Source organism: Garra rufa, chromosome 20, assembly GCF_049309525.1.
Source record: "Garra rufa chromosome 20, GarRuf1.0, whole genome shotgun sequence".
Lineage (NCBI taxonomy): Eukaryota > Metazoa > Chordata > Actinopteri > Cypriniformes > Cyprinidae > Garra > Garra rufa.
Genome location: NC_133380.1, coordinates 4,893,995 through 4,904,435, shown reverse-complemented (window position 1 = coordinate 4,904,435; position 10,441 = coordinate 4,893,995).

The following is a 10,441-nucleotide window of genomic DNA, read 5'->3' as shown; positions in this document are numbered from 1 at the left end:
ATTTTATTTTATTATATATTTTTATAAAAAAAAATTCCCTTCAGTTTTTTATCTTATACTTTTATTTGTTTTAATTTAGATATTTTAATTTAATGTTTTATTTTTTTATATTAACATTTTATTCTTTCACAATAAAGTATTGTAACTGCACATGTTGTCTTCTTTGAAGTATATTGGGAGACACTGATATGTTCACAGATATATCATGCATCTCAGCTTCTCCCCTAACAGCGCCCTATTTCCACAGCTGAAGCTGACAGCTGCAGTCTTCAGAGATTTATTAATTCGAATGAATTCAAGCTTATTCTTTCCTTCCTTTTTTGTTTTTTTTTTCTTTCCTTTCCAAGACAGAAGAGAAGATTCAGCGGTTTGGAGGAGCGGGAGTAGTATGTTCAGTTATTGTTCCTCTGCTTTGTTCTGCTCACTGAAGAACTAACTAACCAATCACTTTTTCTGATAAACTTGTGTGTGTAATGGTTTGTAATTGTGGGATTTCTTCACCTTTGACCTTTTCTAACACGCCACGGGATGTTGCTTTAGGGGTGTTTCTGTGTGTCATTACTGTCCCGGGTGTTTTCTCTCATTGCTCAGCACATATTAATTTTCCTCTGCTGTGTGTGTGATGTTTGACTCGTGTGTAATTATGGCTTTCCGAAGGGCCTTCTAACACATGAGTGTCAATAACCGCCTGCCCTTCATGTCTGTTTTTGTGACGTTTGTTATTTGACTACAGTAGGAGGAAGGAAAGGAATAACTATGAGCCCGTACGCAGGTAAAATAGCTTTAGCGTGTCTTTCTGACCCGTTGTGACCCCAAAAGTGGATCCAAATGATACCCCCTCGGTATTGTGAGTTGTCCTGCCCTTGTGAATGTGGACAGTTAGATATGATCTCTGTAGATGACAGGGTCCTTGTTTTCCCACTGTTGCCCTAATGGTCTGAAACAACAAATCAGTCCATTTTAAATTGATTTAAAGGACTATCTCATCAAGAAATTGTGCATATAATAATTTATGTAATAAAAAAGGAAATGTGTAGAAAATATTATATTATAATATTTATAATATAAATTTTATAAATATTTTTTAAATGAATCAATAAAATACATATTTTATTTTATTTTTCCACTCTAGGGTTGGACCATTACCAAATGTTTGCACCGTTATTTTATTTAATTGTATTTATTATTTAATATTTTATCTTTAAAACATTTTGAGATATATAGATGTTCACCTATTTTATTTTATTTTATTTTATTTTATAATTTTTTTTTTTCACACTAGGATTGGATTATTACCAAATGTTTGCACTGGGACTGTACTAGTGCCTTAGAATGTAATTTTATATATATATATTTATTTATATATATATTTATTTATATTTATTTATTTATATTTATATATATATTTTGTTGCTTTAATTTTAATTTATTTATTTATTTTATTTTAATTGCATATTTTATCTTTAAAACATATTGATATATTAAAGCAATATAAAATAAAAATATGTGAACATCTGTATATTTCTTTACTGCCCAAAAAAGAAAAACAGGAAAATAAATAAATACATAATTTTTTTTTTTTACATTTTTAGGTTTTATTTAATTTTTTGCTTTAATTTCAATTAATTAACTTTACTTTAATTGCATATTTTATCTTTAATATCTTTACATATTGAGAGACACAAGATAATAAAAAACAAAAATAACCCCTAAACTATAAAGCATTATTCCTTTTATTATTTAAAAAAAGCTTTCATTTTAATTAATTATATTTTAATTGCATATTGAGATATTTATTTTTTACCGCCCAAACAGGACAAAAAAAAGTTTTTTTTTCATTTTATTATTTTTCTAAGTTAATTTAACAAAACAATTGCTGTAATTTAAATTAATTATTTTTATTTTTATTGCATATTGAGAGATACAGATGTGCACAGATTTAATTTATTTCTCTACTGCACAAAAAGTACAAAAATAAATAAATAGAGCATTATTGAAGTAGTCCAGACTTGGAATATAAAAGTAAAAGAAGATGAGCAAGCTGTGTAGTGTTTGATTTAGCTTTAGCTCTAAACCAGCCGAGTCTGTTCACAGCATCAGCAGAGTTTTGTGCCACACAAGCGCTGCTGTCTCATTGATTGATTTGATTGACAGCTGATGTGTTGACGAATGAAAACAAGTGTAGAAATACAGCTTGGATTGAGTTCAGTGTTACGAAAACACTGTTACTCAGTGCTGAGGTCAGGAAATGCTCAATTCAGGGATTTATTTTTACTCATTTGGTAAATGTTCATCCTGGCCCGGTTACCTTTTGAACCTCTGTTCTTATGGCTGCATTTGAGACGTGTTTCAGAAAGGATGATTCCTGCGTCCCTCACGGATCTTCTGCTGTTAGTCTAATGAGTCTGTCAGTCATCCAGACCCACAGCAGAGAAACCACAGTGATGAAGTCGTGTGACGGGATCATTTTTCCTTGTTCTGGAACCGCTTCTGAGACAGAAAAAGAGGATCTGGCCCTTTAAACCTGCTGGTTTTAAACTAGGAACTAGTAATGTCAGGGATTTTGTCCTCAAGAAGTACAGTCAAAATTAGCCTAATTGTACACTATAAATTTATTTACGTAAATTTAAATTGAGATATGATTTAATTTTCTTTTTATTTCTTTTTTACTTTTTTTATTTATTTAAAGTGCATAAACAAATGACTTTGGTTGCTAAAATGTGTTAGTAATGAGTAATCAGAGTAACAAGCTGATTTTATTTTTGTCTTTGTGTGTTTATAAGAATTTGATTTAAATTTATACAATTTAAAAAAACAGGAAATATGTGAGAAATACATGTGCTTATTTTTACTTTTTTATTTTAATTTTTTTTTATTATTAAATAAAATAATTATTATACAATAATTAAAATAAAAACTAAGTTTTATTTTAAGTATAATTTATTTAAAATGTATAAATAAATTGATTTGGTTGCTAAATGTGTTTAGTAATGAGTAATCAGATTGATAAGCTCATTTTATTTTTGTCTTGGTGTGTATATAAGAATATAATAATATAATTAAAAAAATATAAAAATATGTGAGAAATATATTTAGCCTAGTTGTACCAGATTTTATTTTATTTAAGAATATTTTATTATACGTATTATACATAAAATAAATTGGGTGTTTATTTTACTTGAATTTATTTCATTGTATTTAATTAAAATTAATTTTATTTATAATGCATAAATTACTTTGGTTGCTAAAATGTGTTAGTAATAAGTAATCAGATTATAATAAGTTTATTTTATTTTGGTCAAGGTGTGTGTAATTTATATAATTAAAAAACCAAAAAAAAAACTAATGTATGGAAAAAAAAATAAAAAAATAATATATATATATATATATATATATTATATATATTTCAGCATAATTGTACCAGACTTTCTTAGTTTATTTTTATATTTTTAATTTTTATTTTCATTTTATGTTTAAGATGTTAGTAGCTTCCAAACACTCAAAGCTGAGTCTGAGGAGGCAGGAAGAATCATGAGCATCTTCCTGTCAGGATGATTTAGATCTGTTTGTGCTTCGGCGTGTTTTGGGAATAGATTAGGCTTCATCTCAACTGTAGATTAATATCCTTCAGCGTATAGAGGGAAATGTGCATTACAGATGTATTCTCTGTTCCTCAGGCATGTAAATAGTTAATATCCCGTCTACCCCGAGATGACACTGACCTACATTTGCCTGAGTGGACCTGAACGTTCAGACGTTCTGACCGTCCGGCTCCTCTTGGCCTTCAAAATAACCAAAAACATCCTGCTTAACTCTTTAGAAGACCTGAACCAGTGTTTCTCACATTATTTTTTTCTCTCTTTTCCTTCTGCTTTCTGTCTCTTGTGTGTGTTTGTGTACAGTGTGGCTTCAGCTCTTCATTCTGAAACGCCGGACCGATATGAACGCCTCACCTCCGTCTCCAGCTCGGTGGATTTCGAACAGCGAGATAATGTAAGACATCTGTCAATCATACTTCTGGCCCCGCCCTCCCGTGTTTATATTTCTATATATATAGTTTTTTAATAAATGTATATGAAAGAAAAGCCAAGTTATAGGGGATGTTGAAGTCATCAATTTCCTGAAATCATTTATTTATTTTCAATAAGACAATTTGGCTTTGGCTTTGAATGTCTTTATTACCCATTTCCCAAAGCGCATCTCCCAGCCCCTCTCGCTCCCCGTGGACTCCATTGATTTTTCCATGCAGCGCTGACCTCACGTCAACGTTATATACACTCGGAAAGAACCGAACAACCTTTATAGAGGGCGAGAACTACTTCCCTCCATCATTTCGGTTTAAATCACAGTCATGATGAACCAGCATTTCTGCACTCGTTTCAGACGGCGTCCTTGAAAGTCCCCAGAAGCCTTCAGGAGAGAAACTGACTCAACAAAACCTCCAAATAAACTCCCTCAAACCGAAACCTAAGGATCCCTTGAAGTGATTTAGAGAAGCATAACAACTGAAATTAAATTTATATTGATTTTACATCATTTTTATATAGTGACACAATAATTTGTAAATAAATAAATGTGGAAAAAATTATTTAAAACAGAGGTGCCCAAACTTTTAATAAATTTAACTGAGGGGAGTGTGCCAAAAGTAAATGTTGCGTTATATCCGGTTATAATACTGTATATCAAAAAGTATTAAGTTCAAAACAATTAAACAAAAATGTAAATAACATTTTTTTTATTTAACAATTTGAAAATTATTTCAAAATCAGATTCACTCAACTTTTTTTTTTTTTTTGACACATCACCCAAACAGGAAAAACTGATTGGCCAATGCAGACGGATTAAAAATGTCAAATATCGGTTTATATATGAGCCAATATATTGGCCATCGCAATATTAACACGTTGCCCACACAGGAAAAAATTGATTGGCCAGTGCTGATAATTAAAACAATTCAAATATCAGCTGATATTTCGGTCATTAGAAATATTGACACATCACTCAAATGGAAAAAAAACAGGTTGACCAATGCAAATAGCTGAAAAATGTAAAATATCAGTTAATATATCAACCATGACAATATTGACGTATTGCCAAACAGAAACTTTGATTGGCCAATGCTGATAGTTTAAAAAAAAGGCAAATATCTGCCGATATATTGGCCTTGGCTGATGCAAATAATTAAAAAAAATTGCCTTAATATCATTTAACCACTCATTTAGAGGAAATTGTGTGATTGTGAAACCGGCCCTTGGGAGTCTGTCTTAAGCTTTTTTTTTTTTTTTACTTTTTACTTTTTTTTTCCTAATATGGCAAAGCAAATCAAAAGTCAAAAGGCTGTTGTTTGGGCATCTCTGCTGTAAAATATACAAATTTATTTAGATGGCAACTTCTTCATTGAGGTATCCTAATATATTTTTGACAAATAAAGAGATTATTTTAAAAATGTTCCATGCTGGTGGTCTCAGTGCTGCCAAAATAAAAGTCCCAGTTCCAAAAATGTAAAATATTGTTGATATATCGGCTTATATATATTAGCCATAGCAATATTGACACATCAGCCAAATAGAAAGACTGATTAGCCAATGCAGATAGTTGAAAAACGTCAAATATCGGTTGATATATTGGCTTATATATTAGCCATGGCAATATAGACACATCACCCAAACAGGAAAAGCTGATTGTCCGATGCAGATAGCAGAAAAATGTCAAATATCGGTTGATATATTGGCTTATATATTAGCCATGGCAATATAGACACATCACCCAAACAGGAAAAGCTGATTGTCCGATGCAGATAGCTGAAAAATGTCAAATATCGGTTGATATATTGGCTTATATATTAGCCATGGCAATATAGACACATCACCCAAACAGGAAAAGCTGATTGTCCGATGCAGATAGCTGAAAAATGTCAAATATCGGTTGATATATTGGCTTATATATTAGCCATGGCAATATAGACACATCACCCAAACAGGAAAAGCTGATTGTCCGATGCAGATAGCTGAAAAATGTCAAATATCGGTTGATATATTGGCTTATATATTAGCCATGGCAATATAGACACATCACCCAAACAGGAAAAGCTGATTGTCCGATGCAGATAGCTGAAAAATGTCAAATATCGGTTGATATATTGGCTTATATATTAGCCATGGCAATATAGACACATCACCCAAACAGGAAAAGCTGATTGTCCGATGCAGATAGCTGAAAAACGTCAAATATCGGTTGATATATTGGCTTATATATTAGCCATGGCAATATAGACACATCACCCAAACAGGAAAAGCTGATTGTCCGATGCAGATAGCTGAAAAATGTCAAATATCGGTTGATATATTGGCTTATATATTAGCCATGGCAATATAGACACATCACCCAAACAGGAAAAGCTGATTGTCCGATGCAGATAGCTGAAAAATGTCAAATATCGGTTGATATATTGGCTTATATATTAGCCATGGCAATATAGACACATCACCCAAACAGGAAAAGCTGATTGTCCGATGCAGATAGCTGAAAAATGTCAAATATCGGTTGATATATTGGCTTATATATTAGCCATGGCAATATAGACACATCACCCAAACAGGAAAAGCTGATTGTCCGATGCAGATAGCTGAAAAATGTCAAATATCGGTTGATATATTGGCTTATATATTAGCCATGGCAATATAGACACATCACCCAAACAGGAAAAGCTGATTGTCCGATGCAGATAGCTGAAAAATGTCAAATATCGGTTGATATATTGGCTTATATATTAGCCATGGCAATATAGACACATCACCCAAACATGAAAAACTGATTGTCCAATGCAGGTAGCTGAAAAATGTGAGATATTGGTTAATATATCAGCTTATATATCGGCATGGCAATTTTGACACATCACCCAAATGGGAAAAACTGATTGGCCAATGCAGATAACTGAAAAATGTCAAATATCGGTTGATTTATTGGATATCGGCCAAACAGAAACTTTGATTGGCCAATGCTGATAGTTTAAAAAAAAAAGGCAAATATCTGCCGATATATCGGCCTTGGCTGATGCAAATAATTTTAAAAAATTGCCTTAATATCATCTAACCACTCATTTAGAGGAAATTGTGTGATTGTGAAACCGGACCTTGGGAGGCTGTCTTAAGCTTGTTTTCCAGCCTCTTAAGAGATCAGTGCAGGACTTCAGCATTTTCTGTCTGTCTTCACCTGTGTTCACCTCTAATCCTGCCAGAGAAATCAGCCGTCATCCTCACATACTCTCCCAGAGAGCCTTTTATAGGCCTGGCCGGATGTGTTGAGGCCATAAAACCCCCAAGAAGTATTAATATATGCAGTAATAGTGTGTGTGTGTGTGTGTGTGTGTGTGTGTGTGTGTGTGTGTGTGTGTGTGTGTGTCTGCGTCTGCGTCTGCGTCTGCGGTCATCACACATTCATAGTTTGATGTGCTTTCATTGCAGGGCTTCTGCTCTTGGTTGACGGCCATATTCAGAATAAAGTAAGTGGCTCTTTGGCTCTAATGTGAGGTTGTTAATAACAAATGCACAGCTAAAACAGAACAGGCAGTCCTAGACCTGTTCTGCATGATCTGTACAAGAGAGTTTCCTTTATATTTGATCTTGCATTTTTTAAAGTCTGCAGTGCATACTCTGTAATCAAGCATTCTCTCTATATAATGAAGGTCTATATGAAGGTCGGCTAATGTGAGTTTTGTTTCCTCAGGGACGAGGAGATCCGGGAGAAGTGCGGTGAAGATGCCGTTCATTATCTGTCTTTCCAGCGGCACATCATCGGTCTGCTGGTTGTGGTGGGTGTGTTGTCGGTGGGCATCGTTCTGCCGGTCAATTTCTCAGGCAACCTGCTGGGTGAGTCCTGGACTGTGGAGGTCAGAGGTCAGCTGTGTGATTGTAGGTGTTGCTTGATAGAAAGTAGATATTTCACTTAAAATTAGTGATGCATGATGTTAATGATGGTGATTTTGCTGTCAGATTTTGACTGATTTTTCTCAAGTAAACGTCAGAATAACTGTAGTAATATTTCCAGATGAACACTTGCTGGAATGAAGCTGCTTAGCTTTACTTGATTCTCCATGATTCATTTTTTAGAAAAATCAGTGAGTCTCAAATCTGATCATCAGGATCTTTTGACATTCATGGTTTTATTAATTGATGATAATTTGTTATTTAAAAATGTATTACAATTTTAAAATTGTATTAATTTAGTTTTAGTTTTAATACGTTTCATTTTAAAATTATTCTTTATTATTTTAACTTTATAAGCATTTATAAAGCATTTTAGTATGTTTTTTTTATTGCTGTTTTATTTTTCTATTTTAATTTTACATTATATTTTTATGAATTTTGACTTATTTTTAAAATTGTTTATTGTAATTTTATAATTTCCATTAATTCGTGTTTCTTTATCTTATAATATTTTTTAGTTATTATCAGTTATTACAATTTATTTTTGTTGCACGTTTTATGATTTTATAAATTTTTGGTAAAATTATTTATCATTGAATTTTTTTAGTACTTTTTTTTTTTTCATTTTTAAGCATTTTAGTTCGTTTTATTTTGCTATTATTTATTTTAATTTTACATTATGATTTTGTTCATTTCTAATAAACATTTTTTGACTTATTTTTTAATTATTTATTGTAATTTTACAATTTTCATTAATTAGCTTTGCTTCACCTTATATTATTTTTAGTTATTATCAGTTATTACAATTTATTTTTGTTGCACATTTTACGATTTTATATGTTTTTAGTAAAATCATTTAATTTTTTGGTAAATTGTTTTGTAAAATCATTTTAATTGCATATTAAAAAAATATTTTTATTTAAAAATTGTATTTAATTTGTTTTAAATTGTACATGTTTAGGGTTTTATTAATTGTAAGTTTTTTTTATATTATCAATTTTTTTGTGAAATAATATTTTTTTTTAATTGCATATTTTATTTATTTATTTTTTAAATATTGATTTTTTTATTTTACATGTTTATGGTTTTATTATTTGTAAGTAGTTTTTTGTATTTAAAAATATATATATATATATTATTATTATTATAAAATTATATAATCTTTTTTTTTTTACATTTTCATATATACACATTTTATTTTGACTTATGTAATTTAATTATTTATTTTTATTTTGCATTTTTATGATTTTTATTAACAAGCTTTTCTTTAACTCACAAACTTCCTGCACACACAATATATCCTTTTTTTTTAGTATTTTTTTACTATTATTCCACATGTCAGGCTTTACAGGGTTAAGTGTAAACCGGCTAAAAGCATCTGTATTGAACTTGCGGTTTCTCACATTCAGTCTAGACCAGTAAAATCATCAGTTATTATATCGGCCACAAAGAGCTGTTAATTCTTGGTGACATTTATCAGCCGAAGATAAAGTTAAAAGATATATGACTTCCATTATCATCCAGTTATATTTGTGAACACAGAACTCTCCATCATACGACGCTGTGCTAACATTAGCTCCGTCCGCGTCTCGTCTCTCGCTGTAGATTATTATCAGAGAGGGTTAATCCACGACGCTGTGCTCCAGTAATGAGATTGGACTTGTATCTGCTCGCCGGGTAATTGGATGCCTGTTGCAGGGAAAGGGGGACGGAGAGAACGGCCTAAAGACACACAAAAACTAATGGGAAGAGGTCAAACAGATGAGAGGACGCTTTGCAGGAGTCCTTAGAGATGGGAACAATGTGGATAGAGTCAAAGAGGACAGAGAGTTCGGTCAGAAACATGCTTAATGCCAATGTTTGGGCAGGAAGGGGTCACCTGAGCGCATGTGAAGCGACTGATACAGTTTATGTTGTTTTATGAGTCATTTAGGCATACAAGGGATTGTCCATTTTTCAGCTTGCAGCACATCGCACCAAAAGATTACATTTCATATCTATAGTTCTTGTCTACAGTATGTTTCAGACCTTGGATGAAAGGAAAGTCCATCTGTGCGTGTAATAGTCACTGTCCCCATATTTTATTTTATTTTATTGTTTTTTTACATTTTCTATTTTGATTGGTTTGAATTAATTTTATTTTATATATTCATTTATTTTTTATTTTTTTAATACTTTAGTATTTTAGTATTTGGTATTTTAGTTTATTTTCCTCAGTGTAGTAAAAATTTCTAACTCTTCATAATTTCAGTTTAGAACATTTTTTATAATGTTTTTTTTTTAATTTGATAGATTTTAATTTATTAATTTTGTTTCAGTTTACATTTTAACTTTTGTATTTTAGTTGTTTTTATTTACTTTTTAATGCATTTATTTATCTTTAATATTTGATTAATTAAATTTTCTGCTTTTTATATATTTATTTATTTATCATTTTATTTAAAATTTTATTTTTCTCCATTCTCTGACTGCGTTCAGCACACAAAATGACAGCATTTCTTGAGAATGACCCTTTT